Here is a 15,437-nt window from a genome sequence, read left to right as displayed (position 1 = left end):
AATTTTGCCCTCGGGGACAGTGGCAATGTCTGGATGCATTTTTGTTTGTCACAATTATGGGAAGGGTACTATTTTGTATTCTAGTGGGCAGAAGCCAAGCTACTGCTAAATATCTTACAATGCACAGGACAGCCCTTCCTCTCCCCACTCCCAATAAAGAATTATCCAGCCCAAAATGTCAGTGGGGCCAGGTTGAGAATCCTGGATCTAGTGAATAAAGATGTACAACTACTCGAGGACCAGCCCATCATGCACCATTAACATACATAGAATGACTCCTCCCTCCTTTGCCCAGCAAATTCTTTCTCTACAGTTTTCTTTCTTTCTCATTACCGTCATGAAAATCAAAACACATGCTTTATTTAACATCTCACTTCTAGTTTACTTCACACTCCCAACTAATCTCCTGGCTCACTTTAGTTCATGAGCACACAATTTTTTTTTTTCTTTCTGCTGACATTGTATTCACTCCCTCTCACCTAAAGAATTGCAGTGTTTTCTTTACGATGTCAAAATTAAAGTCCTCACCCTAACTCCAGGCTCATCATTCATCAACGGCTAAATCTTCGTTTAAAACTCACCTTAAATTCCCCTAGCTCCTTTGCTCCAGCCAAGACATTAGAGATCTTTCTACCTCTCATCTCCTCCACCTGGTTCAACCTGCCTCCTGGTTGTGTCCTGCTCCTTTGATAAAGAATAATTCGTGGGGAAAAAAACAGATTACTTTTTAAATGCTTTCATCTGGGATAAGTGGCACAATAGCAGAATCTACTACAAAATTCATTAACTGAAAAGAATTTAACTATTTTCCTTTCAATATACAATGTCAGAAAACTGTGTTCAACATTATAGGCTAAAGCAAAAAAAAAAAAATGTTTTCAAGCAAAGGATTTCAACTAATTATAATTTTCCCCTTTTCCAAAAGGTCTAATTAATGGAGATAATTTTTCATAAACATCTTGACTTGGCATCAAGAAAAATTAGGATAATATCATTCACATCTTTTTTTAAAATCTGGGCTTATTTTAACCTTTAAAAAGATACTTTTGTGTGTGGGGGGCCTACATATTGAACTCTACTGGCACACACACAAAAGATTAAAATAAAATATTAAATTTACATTTTTCCAGTGAAGTCCATTACATAAGAGAGTTACTCTCTTATTTCAGATAATGCTAGGTCAATAACATTCCTAGTACAGATACTGGAAATGCTTGGCCTGAATAAAAGAAATATGGGCCCTATCTATAATAATAATAATAAAAGCGTAATATGCTAATTAGACCAGACTGCTGAACAGTGGAACGAACATCCGGATGACCTTCTGGACGAAGCCAGGGCTGCGAGGGCCGAGGCAGCCAGCATGGCTTCCAGGGCCAAGCCCCTTGCACGAATTTCGTACATCGGGCCTCTAGTTTTAAAATATTTAATACACAGAGAGAAGAATAAATAAATTTGCAAAGTTGATCACAAGGAGAAAAGCAGGACGAGAAGAAAGCAATTGCAAGGAGTGAGGCTTGGCTTACTATAAGAAGGAAGTCCTACAGCCACTCTGATTTTGAAGGAGCTTTAGGAATGTCTCAAGACCATCACTTCCATTAGGAAAATGTTCCCTGACCAAAACTGCAGGCCTTGGCTTCAGAATTCCCTCCTCGATGAATTATGCACACTGCACACACCAGCCCCATGGCTTCATATTTTCAGTTTCTCAGAGCCTCTGGATCACAGCTTCTCCCAGCATCTGGGCAGCCACCAGCCCTACACATCACACTTGGATGCAGTGATGGTCGATTGCAGGAGTCCCCCACTGTCTGCAAAACGAAGTTATAACCCCTTCACAATCTGCTCACTACCAACCCCTGCCCCACCCCAGGTGGATAAGTAAAGATTTAATGTAAAATAGGTCAAATTTCTTAAACTTATTGGAGTTTTTTGTTTTTTGTTTTTTTTTTGGTTTTTGTATACTGTTAAAGGATTGACTTAGGGAAATGTTACAGATACAATGCAGCCAGATAGTATAAAGGAATTTGACAAAGTCCCTCATAAGATCTCTGTGGTCAAATTAGAGAAATGGGAATCTTTTAGGAGGGCTTTGTAACTAGAAAAGTGACCATCAAGTACTGATTAATGGGGAACTGCTGGCCTAAAAAGAGATATCCAACAGTGGAGCACAGAACGTTGCCTGTCCAACTTCCTGGTTAAAAATGTGGAATTCATGTTCATCACATTTGGAGATCATGATGCTGAGAAGGAAAGCAAATACAGCGAATGGCAGAAAGAAGACAAAAAGTGGGAGGCCAGATGGAGCAAAAGAAGATGAAATTCAACCAATTCCAAAACCAAACTACAAAAGTACAAGACAGGGAAACAGTGATATCGCAGAACCATTTATGGAAAAGGCATAAATATTTTACCCAATTGCAAGCTTAATATAAGTCAACATGTGACTCTCCAAAAAAAAAAAAAAAGAAATTAATATGACCTTGGGTTGTATTAATAGATCTACAATAGCCATAATGAAGGAGATAAATGTTCCTCTGTCCTCTACAACCTGAATGGCAAAGGAACAGAGAATAGTTAGTCTGAAGAAAGAAGGTGATTGATTCTTCTCTTTAAATATTTAAAGACATGTCATGTAGAAGCAGCCCTCAGAAGTTCAGCATACAATGGATAAAATGTATGAATAGATAAATTTGGATTTTCTTCCTAACACTGAAAATTGTCATGGCAGAGAATAAAGTCCCATTACTAGACTGAACCAGTTTTGTACATGCTGTAGGTTGGATTCAAGTCCTAGAGAGGTTATCAGAATGAATGGACTGTCAGGTGTTTTGAACCCTGAGATTCTATGACTTGGAACCCAGAAAGTTTGAGTCATTGGGTAAAGTTGTGATAGTGGATTGCAGAAAAGTGGGGATTAGTGAAGGAAAGTTGCTCCATCCTCAAGAATTGTGAAGCAGCCCAGCTGGTGTGGCTTAGTGGTTGGGCATCAACCTATGAACCAGGAGGTTATGGTTCCATTCCCAGTCAGGGCACATGGCTGGGTTATGGGCTCGATCGGCAGTAGGGGATGTGCAGGAGGCAACTGATCGATGATTCTCTCTTATCATTGATGTTTCTATCTCTCTCTCCCTCTCCCTTCCTCTCTGAAATCAAGAAAAATATTTTTTAAAAGAATTATGAAGCAAAACTCCTGCTGTCTCTGAACAAAGTTTTACAGAGATGAATTGCACTTCCACACTCATTCGGTATAAAACCTAATAATAGAATTATGGGGGAAATTCTCTTTCCATTTTATGCTTCATAAAAGCTTTTAAATGCTTCCTCTTCCTAAACCTGCTCTGCAATATCTCTTCTCTAAGTTGTGTAAAATATAGATTTGGATAGGCATCTTCCAAGAGTAATTTTTCAACTGCAATAAGTAAAAGCCTAACCATAAATTGTAAAATAAATTTTTTTGGTCCTTAGAACTAAAATTTGTGTTCTAAATTTATTTTTTATTTAAATCTATTTTGTATTCCCCAGACATCAAGTAGAATAAACCTATCTGCCCGCACATGTGGGTCTCCTCTTCGTGCACCAATGTCAAAATGAGGGTTTCAGTCTGCTTTAACTCTCAATATTAGTGACAATCTAGACCCGGGTCCTGGCCCCAGCCGCCTCCTCAGAGGTCCCACAGCTTCCTGGACCACTCCAGGCATGTACGTGCCTGCAGGGTGATGCACACGATGCCCACTGCCCATGATGTCTACGGGCCTGAGCCACCAGTGAGTGCCCCTCGAACAGGTCTTCTGCTCATGCACATGCTTCTTGTCACAGTGGACTCCACTTACAAAACACAAGTTCAAAGGTAAAGTTATAATAACGTTATAACGGCAACAGCAGAGCATTAAACCAAGCATGAAGCCCCTTTTGGGAGCCGGGCCCTGTGTGACTGCATGAGGTGCACACCCATGAGCCTGGCCCTGCTTGGGAGAGAAGCCTTGCAGTTGCTAGAAATTAAATGGGATGTGACAATGGTATGCTTGTCACATCCCATTTAAGAGACTTCTTTCCTCTGTATTTTACTGTACTTGTTTCTCAAAAATACAGCTCTCAGCATTTCTTCTGATCTTGCATTGCCAGAAGCTGAAATCTTAAGTTATAATTTTCCCTGCATGGCAAATGTGCTACTTCATTTTATAAATTAACTAGAAGCCCGGTGCACGAAATTCGTGCACGGCGGGGGGTTGTCCCTCAGCCCAGCCTGCACCCTCTCCAATCTGGGACTCCTGGAGGGATGTCCGACTGCCCGTTTAGGCCTGATCCCACCAGGCAGTCGGACATCCCTCTCACAATCCAGGACTGCTGGCTCTCAACTGCTTGCCTGCCTGCCTTCCTGATTGCCCCTAACTGCTTCTGCCTGCCAGCCTGATCACCCCCTAACCACTCCGCTGCCAGTCTGGTTGATGCTTAACTGCTCCCCTGCCAGCCTGTTTGCCCCCAACTTCCCTCCTCTGCCAGCCTGGTCACCCCTAACTGCCCTCTCCTGCTGGCCATCTTGTAGTGGCCATCTTGTGTCCACATGGGGGCAGGATCTTTGACCACATGGGGGCAGCTATATTGTGTGTTGCAGTGATGATTAATCTGTATATTACTCTTTTATTAGATAGGATAGAGGCCTATCTAATTAGATTAATCTGTATATTACTCTTTTATTAGATAGGATAGAGGCCTGGTGCACAGGTGGGGGCCAGCTGGTTTGCCCTGAAGGGTGTCACAGATAAGGGTGGGGGTTCCCTTGGGGTGTGGGGTGGCCTGAGCGAGGGGCCTGTGGTGGTTTGCAGGCTGGCCACGTCCCCTGGCAACCCAAGCAGAGGCCCTGGTATCTGGAATTTATTTTCCTTCTACAATTGAAACTTTGTAGCCTGGAGCGGAGCCAAGCCTGCTGCTCCCTCCGGGGCGGCAGCCATTTCTGTAGCAGTTAATTCACCTTCTACAATTGAAACTTTGTTGCCTTAAGCGGGTGAGCCTGGCCAGGGTGTGCGGAAAGCTTTGCTTCCCCTGTTGCTGCCGGCAATGCTGGCCTGCTCTCTCAAGTTCCATTCTGCTGCCATTTGTTTGAATTTGTTTACCTTCTATAATTGAAACTTTGTAGCTTGAGTGGAGGCTTAGGCCTGCAACGGCTATGGAAAGCTTGGCTTGTTCTGTTACCTGGGAAACCTTGCTCTCTGTGGCTGTAGCCATCTTGGATTGGGGTTAATTTGCATACTTGCCCTGATTGGCTGGTGGGCGTGGCTTATGTAGCGGAGTGATGGTTAATTTGCATATTACCATTTTATTAGAGAGGATGGTTGAAACTTCTTTCCTTATTAAGATGAAATCCAATGGGCCTGTGATGGCCTGCTAGCTCTTATCCACATGTAATATTTGTAGGCATTATCTTTTCTGAGGGGAAAAAATAGTTCTTTCCCATTTCTGAGTTAACCAAAGCTATCTATATATGTAAAAGCCTAAGCAACAGTACGAGCAGTCGACCATTACGAGTGGTCAACTGAATGACCAGTCGACTGGACGCAATGATGCGCATTGACAACCAGGGGTCAGATGCTCAACACAGGAGCTTCCCCCTGGTGGTCAGTGTGCTCCCACAGACAACCTCCCATGGCCAGCCAAACTCCCACGGTCTCTCCCCCTGGCTGGCCAACCCCGATTGGCCCTGATCGAGACTGGGCTAGACGGCCCCGATCAGCCCCAATCGCAGGCCAGGCCAAGGGACCCCACCTGTGCATGAATTTGGGCACTGGGCCTCTAGTTTTTAAATAATAAAAATGGCCAGAGTTATTTGACCAGGATGGAAGCTTGTCAAGGGTTTTTATGGGAGCACACATTATCTATCCCTCAAGTCTGGCACGCTGGGATAGCAATTCTAACAAACCCTGGGTCCCAAACCTATCTGACATTTACATTTTCACCTGCCTGCCAGTTGTAGGTCCCAAACCTATGTGACATTTATATTTTCCCTGAGTTGCTCATCCAGAGGCCACTCTCCACCTTAGTGTCTTCATTAACTGAAATAATGGTCACCCCAATCCATCCTATAACCACTGTGGTATTGTGACATGGTCTCTTTTTTTATGACCTAGTTTCTCACCTTTCCTGACCTCTCTCCTTTTGTTTCTTAAGCCCTGAGTTTTGAATCCGTCACTTGTGTTTGGCAAAAAAGGGCATATTCAGAAGTTATTGAGTGCATATTTACATTTAATTTCTCCTTTTTCTATCCAAGTTCCAGGGTTGGTGCTGCTTACCCAATTTGTTATAAAGCGATTTGTTTCTGCAATATTTTCCCAAATCACATAAACATATGTCAACATATGTATACCCTCCATTTCCGTTCTCTATTATTGAACATTTTTCCCATGCGCTGAGTGCTTCCCACACTTATAGGCACCCAGCCAACAAGAATTGAGAGACATTGCAAAAACCCTCCCCCTGAGTATGTGCCTTGTGCTTTCCCACAGCCAGCATGCTCTGTGTGTGCCCTCCTCCCCCTCAGCCTTTATTTCTGCCAATTATTTTGGGTCTGCTCAAGAGCTTTTACTCTTATAGATAACAAAATGTTTGGAAGTAAGAGAGTTGGACTTGCCTCAAAGAAAGCAAGGAAAATATCATGCTATATTTATACAAGTTGTAAGGCAGCTGACGTTGCCCTCAAAGAAATAGATGTGGAAACATAGGGTGAGGCTCAGCAGACAATTCAGGGACTGGTGGAAAAATAGTGACATTAGAGTGGAATCATAAACTTCTCTGTAGCCTGGGATAACTCACCTGCTGTTGTTTGAAAAACACCTAGAAGAACCTGGAGCCAGAAGCATGTCATGACTGACTCCTACTCCTTTGAAGAGAATAGAAGTAGTATTGTCAATGTGAGATGCCAGGAATGCATGGCCTTGACAGTTCTGCTCTAACAACCTTGTGTGACATTGTTAGCACTCCTATTTCCCCCAAACACACCCTCTTTGCCAAACATGGAGGGCATATACCATATAGTAGCATCTGTATATAAAACTCATCACTATAAGAGCTATTGCTATTTAATTTAACCTAATCCTAAAATAATTACTCAGCTAACATGAGTTCATTATATTTAAATTCTTTTTCATTTAAATTGTATTTTCAAGATTGTCACCGTAAGATGGGATTACATCAAAATAAAAAGCTTCTGCACAGCAAAAGAAACCATCAACAAAATGAAAAGGGACCCCACTGTCTGGGAGAACATATTTGGCAATGATACACCTGATAAGGGGTTAATTTCCAAATTATATAAAGAACTCATACAATTTAACAAAAGGAAGATAAATAATCCAATTTAAAAATGGGCAAAGGACCTAAATAGATATTTCTCTAAAGAGGACATACAGAAGGCCAAGAGACATACGAAAAAATACTCAGTCACTAATATTCAGAGAGGTGTAAATTAAAATGACAATGAAATATCACCTCACACCTGTCAGAATGGCTACCATCAACAAATCAACAAACGACAAGTGCTGGCAAAGATGCGGAGAAAAGGAAACCCTCGTGCACTGCTGGTGGGAATGCAGACTGGTGCAGCCACTGTGGAGAACAGTATGGAGTTTCCGAAAAAAACTAAAAATGGAACTCCCATTTGACCCAGTGATCCCACTTCTAGGAATAGATCCTAAGAATCCAGAAACATCAATCAGAAAGAATGTATGCATCCCTATGTTCATAGCAGTGCTATTCACAATAGCTAAGATCTGGAAATAGCCCAAGTGCCTATCAGTAGATGAGTGGATAAAAAAGCCAAGGTACATTTACACCATGGAATACTATCCTATATAATAAAAGCGTAATATGCAAATCGACCGAATGGTGGAACAACCAGTGGGGGGGGGGGGGGGGGGCCAGTGAGCAGGTGGCGCCAGGCCAGCCAAGGTGCATGCCAGCAGGCAGAGGGAGGGGATGGCGATGGGAGGAGAGGCGTCAGTGACCAGCAGTGGCAGAGGGGTGATCTTCCCCTGATCGCCCGCCTGGTCGTCTCCCACAGAGGGAGGCCAGATTGCGGCTAAGCCGTCAGTAGGACATCCTCTGAGGGCTCCTGGACTATGAGAGGGCACAGGCCAGGCTGAGGGATCCCCCCACCCCCACCCCGAGTGCATGAATTTCCATGCACTGGGCCTCTAGTGCAGCTGTAAAAAAGAAGGATCTCTTAACTTTTGAGACAGTATGGAGGGACATGGAAAGTATTATGCTAAGTGAAATAAGCCAGTCAGAAAAAGACAAGTATCACATGATCTCACTCATATATGGAATCTAATGAAAAAAATTAACAAACAAAATAGATACAGAGATGTGAGAGCATGGAACACATTGACGAATCTCAGAGGGAAGGGGGAAGAAAGGGGCAGGAAGAGATTAACCAAAGAACTTATACGTATATATGCATAACCCATGGACACAGACAATAGTGTGGTAAAGGCCTAGTGATGGGTGGATGGGGTCAATGGGGGGTGGGGGTGGAAGGGGGACATCTGTAATACTTTTAGCAATAAAGATAATTAATATATATATATATATTTATATATATATATGTATATATATATATAGTAGTTGGCAACATCATCTTTATCAAAACCCAGCACCTACAATGTTTAAGGCACTGGAGAGACACAAAGGTAGGATATATTGCCTCAGCACTCAAGGAGTTTATAGTCTAGTTTAGGGAAAAGGAAAGTGCAGGTGAGTGTGTATGGAGAACAGAGGTTACGGGAGCTCTGAGCATAGAGAGGATGCCCAGGTTGTCAGGGAAAGATGTGCAAGGCACGTGGGACTTGGCTGGATGCCAGTAAGGATTAAACTCCCATAAGAGAGAGATGGCGGAGGTCCCAATGCAGATGTGTAAAGAAAGGAACACAAACGGGGTTTAGGAATGAGAGTGAATAGACTGAATTAAATGAAGGGCTCATTGGGAATTGCTTGGTTGCATGTGATAGAAACCCAATTTGAACTACTTTAATCAAAAGGGGAAATCAGCCAAAACCGGTTTGGCTCAGTGGATAGACCTGCGGACTGAAAGGTCCCGGGTTCGATTCCGGTCAAGGGCATGTGCCTTGGTTGCGGGCACATCCCCAGTGGGAGGCAGCTGGTCGATGTTTCTCTCTCAATGTTTCTAGCTCTCTGTCCCTCTCCTTTCCTCTCTGTAAAAAATCAATAAAATATATTTAAAAAAAAAAAAAAAGAAAAATGATTTTCCCTTTAAAAAAAAAGGGGGGGGGGGAAATCAGGAGAACAGTGTCCTGTGCAATTCAAAAACAGAAATCCAGCACTGAACCTGGGAACAAGTACTCTTGTCTGTCTTTCTGCTCCTCTGGGCTCATGCTTCATCTTCTCAGGTGAGAAACGTGGATAATAACATCCCCCCACCCCTCAACCCCATCTTATAGACTCAGAACAAGATAGGAACAATGGGCTTTGTCCCCATATCTAAAACCCTGAGAGAGACACTGACTGGCTAGGGCAGTGGTCGGCAAACTCATTAGTCAACAGAGCCAAATATCAACAGTACAACGATTGAAATTTCTTTTGAGAGCCAAATTTTTTAAACTTAAACTTCTTCTAACGCCACTTCTTCAAAATAGACTCGCCCAGGCCATGATATTTTGTGGAAGAGCCACACTCAAGGGGCCAAAGAGCCGCATGTGGCTCGCGAGCCACAGCTTGCCTACCATGGGGCTAGGGCATAGGATCAGTTGATTACCATAGTGACTCCTTCAGAAAACCTAAGGATTAATGAGAGAGAGATAGGGTAGTTTAGGAAGACATGTGGTTCTAAGAAAAGTGTTGAGAAGGAAAATGGTTATACTGAAAATATACACACTACATATAGAAACAGTATCCATAAACATAGAAATTCATGCTAAAAACTAAAATGGAACATTTTGTGCTTATTAACTTAGAATTACAAATACTTAAAACCTCACATCAAAATGCTAACCTGAAATAGAATTGATTTATTCCTGTTATTCTTCCCACAAATAGCTAGGTTCACCTGCAATTATTAGAATGAAATGCACTTATCTTATGAACTCACTTCTGCCTTGTATTCTGTGCCAGCATGTACCATATTCACATTTCTTCCCCCTGCTTTTCTGTCTTTGTTTAACTAAGGTAGCATCATATAGAACTTTTACAAATTTAGCTGCTCTTTCTTCTAGCTGGAGTAAATATTTTTATAATAACTGAGGAGAACTAAGCTAACTCTCAAAGTATAGATTAACTACATTATATTAGGATTTTATGGTGTATATTATGTCTTGAGGCCTAAGATTTTACTGATTTGATATTATAAGGAATCGCTACTGCTTTCATTCAGAATTGTATAACAGCTCCTGACTTAAATAGGACCTCTGACTATTTCAATGCTCCAGTAAAAATAGATAAAAATCATGACTGCAGAAGAAATACACAACTTTAAATAGACAATGAAGACATTGAAATTGTTAAAGATTTTGCTTATCTTGGTTTAGTCATCAATTTAAATGGAGACTGCAGCCAAGATAGCAAAAGAAGGCTGACACTCAGAAGGGCAGCAATGGAAGAATTAGGAAAGATCACCAAGAGCATGTATCATTAGAGGTCAAGGCTAAGATCACACACATCCTCGCATCATATGGACGGATGTGAAAGTTGGACAGTGAAGAATGCTGATAGAAATATACATATATATGATTCATTTGAAATATGGTGTTGGAGGAGAGTTCTAGAGATACCCTGGGCTGCCAGAAAGACGAACAAATGGATCCTAGTTCAAATTAAGTCTGAAACATCTCTGGAGGCAAAAATGACAAAACTGAAACTGTCCTACTTCTGGTACATCATGAAAGGCAGGGTTCTTTTTTAAAATATATATATATTTTTATTGGTTTCAGAAAGAAAGGAGAGGAACGAAAAGAGAAACATCAATGTGAGAGAATCACTGATCAGCTGCCTCCTGCACACCCCCGACTGGGGATTGAGCCCACAACCAGGGCACGTACCCTGACTGGGAATCGAACCGTGGCCTCCTGGTTTACAGGTTGATGTTCAACCACTGAGCCATGCCAGCTGAGCAAAGGCGGGATTCTTTGGAAAAGACAATAATGCTAGGCATAGAAGGTAGCAGGAAAAAAGACCAAATATGAGATGGACTGACTGCATAAAAGAAGCTATCAGTATTGACATATAGGAGCTGAACAGGGCTGTTGAGGACAGGAATTGTGGACATCACTCATTCATAGAGTCACCAGGAGTCAGAGTCTACTCAATGGCACATAACACTCACACAGTGGAAATGGTATAGTTAGGAGAATGATAGAAAAGTTGGTATTTGTACCCTCGCTGGTTTGGCTCAGTAGATAGACTGTCAGCCTGCGAACTGAAGGGTCCCAGGTTCGATTCCAGTCAAGGACACATTGATGTTTCTATCTCTCTCTATCCCTCTCCCTTTCTCTCTGGAATCAATAAAAATATTTTTTTTTTAAAAAAAGAAAAATTGTTTTATGGCATCCTTAACACTTTAAGAAATATAGGTTGCACATCCAGTGTCCCCTTTGGAACAATTTTTCCATTTGTTTCCTGGAACATTCCTCTTTGGCTCACCCAAGTGCCTTCTGTCCTACCACGTACCTACCCCAAGGCCAAGGCTCAACTTCAGCAGGAGCAGGGAGCTCACTGTATTCCACCTTAAAACGGTGCCAAGATCCCAAGGTCATAGTAGATATTCAGTAAACACCGAATACATGAAGTGCATAAAGTGTTTGTATTCCTAAATACAGAATTAAAAACATCCCCCAAGTAAAAAGAGCAAGGTTAAAATGAAGAGGTGAGTGAGGAAGGAACTAAACATCCTACAAGTGCTTCATTCCTTTAAAAAATGTCCCTCCTTATGCACAAAGAGTAAGTTCTTCTTCACACACAAAGCTGAATACTTTCAAACCCTTTCATTCCAATTATGTTAGTGCCTGGGGATAAAGCTCAACTTCTAAAGGACAAAGGAGTTTCTTGCTGAGCCTCAGCTAGATGCTCAGGACACGGCTCTGGAGTCGATGCTGATTGTCCAGTGCTTCCTTTGATAAACAGCATGATTGCACTGCCTGGAAAAGTAATTCCTGCTATCAGAAGATTCTGCTAACAGAGTCATTCTGGACCATAAAAATTGTAAAAGGAAATGATAAGAGTGTCAGCAAATTTAATCAGTAGGATGAGATCAAATTTATTGAGTTCCTTGGAAAACCAGACAGCCCACTGCATACTCTGTGAATTAAATCTCTCCATGACCAAACATCCAATTTTACACAGAACACCACATGTCTTTCTGCTACACCCAAGACTTTTTCCTAATTAGCATAAATGAAGAGTACATGGTGGGAGGGAGAAAGAGAGCAAACAAAAGGAATCTGAGGTACCTATGGTTAATCCAGGGGGAGGTATGGCGTAGCAGGCTTAAAGATCAGTAATAGCATAGATCATAGGCAACGTGTATTAAACCCTTGCTAGGCCCTATTCTAAAAACTTCACCTATGTGACCTTACTTAAGCCTTGCAACAATCCTGAGTATGCTCTGTTTTAATCCTTATTTTACAGATAAGAAAATAGAGGTTTAGAGAGATTAAAGAACTTGTTCACAACTAACAAATGGCAGACTTAGGATCTGCGCCAATATCTTTCTGAATCCAGACTTTACACCCTTAATCCCCACATATACTGCCTTATAGAAGAGAGTTCTAGGCTTAATCTCCTCTTTCTCAGACTCCCTTCAAAGCCAAGTCATTGTCTCTCTCCTTCACATTCAGTCTAATTGGACCTCAGTAGTAACATCGCTTCCTATCCCCATCACGCCACTGGACATGTTCTTGCTGAGTGTTCCAATTAGGATGTCTTGAGATGCAGAATAACCAACAGAAAGTAGACTAAGTAAAGGGGTTTTGTTGTTTGGTTTTGTTTCTCACACAGGAAAGCTGGAAGGTGGGCAGACCTAGTATTTGTTCAATAGCTCAGTAACATTATCATGAATGCAGCCTCTTTCCATCTTTCTGTCCCACCTTTTTCAGCATGTTGGCTTTTACCCTCCAGTCTGTTGCCCCATTATTGGGCAGCACTCCCTCACCCAACTGCGCACAAAGTGAAGAAGGAAGGTACAGGAACACTGTTTGTCCATTTTTCTCTATAGATGAGGCAAGAAATCAACCCCAATGCCCTGCCATGCCTCATTGGAAGTGAGTTTTAGGGTCATTCCTAGCTGCAAGGAATGCTAGGAAAGTAAGTATCTGATATCTTTATAGTCTCAGTTGTGGACGTTAAGTTCTAGGATCAACCAACATAACATGAAAGAAGGGAAGGGTCAATGATACAGCAAATAGAAGGCTCTGCCACCTACCTGTAGGCCTTTTCTTGTACATGACACTCCTGCCCGATTTCCTGCTTACTTAAACTCTTTTTCCAGGCCCAGGATCTTGCTTGTCTTGTCTCTAACCTCCTTAGTCACTTCTTCTCAGCTTTCCCCCCAATAGCTCTTCATCACTGGTGAAATAGGAATATTAGAGTTGTTCCAAATCACACAAGTACCTCTGGAAACTAGGCCAAAACAAAATATGTGGAGGTGGCCATGAGTGATGGGAGCACAGGGGACTGTTGTAAACTGGAGAATGCATGTCTGTTAACACACACACACACACACACACACACACACACACACACACACACACACCTCAAACTCACATTTTAAAGCACTGGGCTAAGAAGAACGCCTCTGTAGGCCAAATGTATCCTGTGGACCTTCACTTTGCAACACCTGAATGATTGCCAATGCTTCCGTTCTAACATTTCTGCATGAATTTCTCAAAGTAAGCTAAATACTCATGGGAGCTCGTTAACACTGGGGTCACAGGTGATATGTGCCTGTATTAGTCTGTGTGGGCTGACACAATAAAGTACCACAGGCTGGAGGTGGAAACATTTGAAATAGATTTTCTCCCAGTTCTGGAGTTTAGAAGTCCAAGATCAAGGTGCCAGTATGGTTGGTCTCTGGCTAACCCTCTCCTCTTAGCTTATGGATAGCCACCTTCTCTGTCTTCACCTGGCCTTTCTTCTGTGCATGCATGGAAGGAGAGAGAGCTCTGGTGTCTCTCCCTCTTGCAATAAGGGCACCAGCCCTATGAACTCACTTAACTTTTATTACTTCTTCTTAGGCCCTGTCTCCTAATACAGTCACATTGGGGGTTAGGGCTTCGACATATGAATTTGGGGGGGAGACATAATTTACTCCATAACAGTGCCAATCACTGCTCACAGAGCTGAAACTTGCCAAGTAATATTGGTAGGGACACTGGACAAAGGTGAGTGGTGAGGATATTCTGAGTTATATTAGAGCCATAACTACATAGTCAGGTCATCAGAAGATGGTAATACAGGCAAGCACTCTACATAGCACCTTAATGCTTACAACTAAAGACTTTCTTCAACCAACACAGCCTTATATGCAGGTAAAATGGATTCTACCCACAAGACGTGATTAGGTCACAGGATAATGTTTATACTGGAAAAAAAAAACACTACACACACACATGTCCTTAACAATTCTATTTGAAATAGTTAGAATTTGCTCCTTTAGATTGTTTTGATTTTGTGTTTTCAGGAGTCTTTTGTTATAATGCAAATACCTATGAGCAGACTCTTACATTTGTATTTGTACCAGCTAATACCTTAAAAGAGTCAAGGGCAATAAATAGGAAAAAAAAAAAAGAAGAAGCAATAAAACAATGTAAAAACCCTGCAGTGCAGTTGGTTCTAAATACACACACACACACACACACACACACATTTTTTATATGCCACCTCCCTGGAGAATCACTTCATAAATTACAGAAAACCAAAATGGGCAATTTTTATTGTGTAAATGAGGCTATCTATTGAAAATGGGGATGTTTCACATACAATCCAGACTCTTACCTTCACTTGAAAAGAAACAGATACTATGGAAACACTGCCTACATTTTCTCATGGTAATAATTAGTCAGTGCTAAGTAGTGGCTACTCCTATTAGATGGGGCATGCAGTCTTCTATTTGTCACAGTCCTTATCCCTACCTATTGTTGTTCTTATCACTATGAGAAATGTCAGTTACTATTTACCACTGTATTTTTACTGGAGCTTTTCTATAATCAAGAAATATCTTATAATTATATCTGCATCTAAAAGTGGAAGAGAAAATACTGACTTGGTAGGGCATTTCCAAAATATGGGAAAAGCACATGGTAGAGACTTCTGGTATTTACCAACATCAGTGTTTTCCTGCTTTTCCTGGGCCCTACATTTCCCAGTCCTTTTGGATCTTAACCAATAGAATACGAGCAAGTGACATAATCATATAGATTGAAAGGATTAAAAATGGATGT

Source organism: Eptesicus fuscus, chromosome 4 (genome assembly GCF_027574615.1).
Source record: "Eptesicus fuscus isolate TK198812 chromosome 4, DD_ASM_mEF_20220401, whole genome shotgun sequence".
NCBI lineage: Eukaryota > Metazoa > Chordata > Mammalia > Chiroptera > Vespertilionidae > Eptesicus > Eptesicus fuscus.
This window is presented reverse-complemented; position numbering follows the sequence as displayed.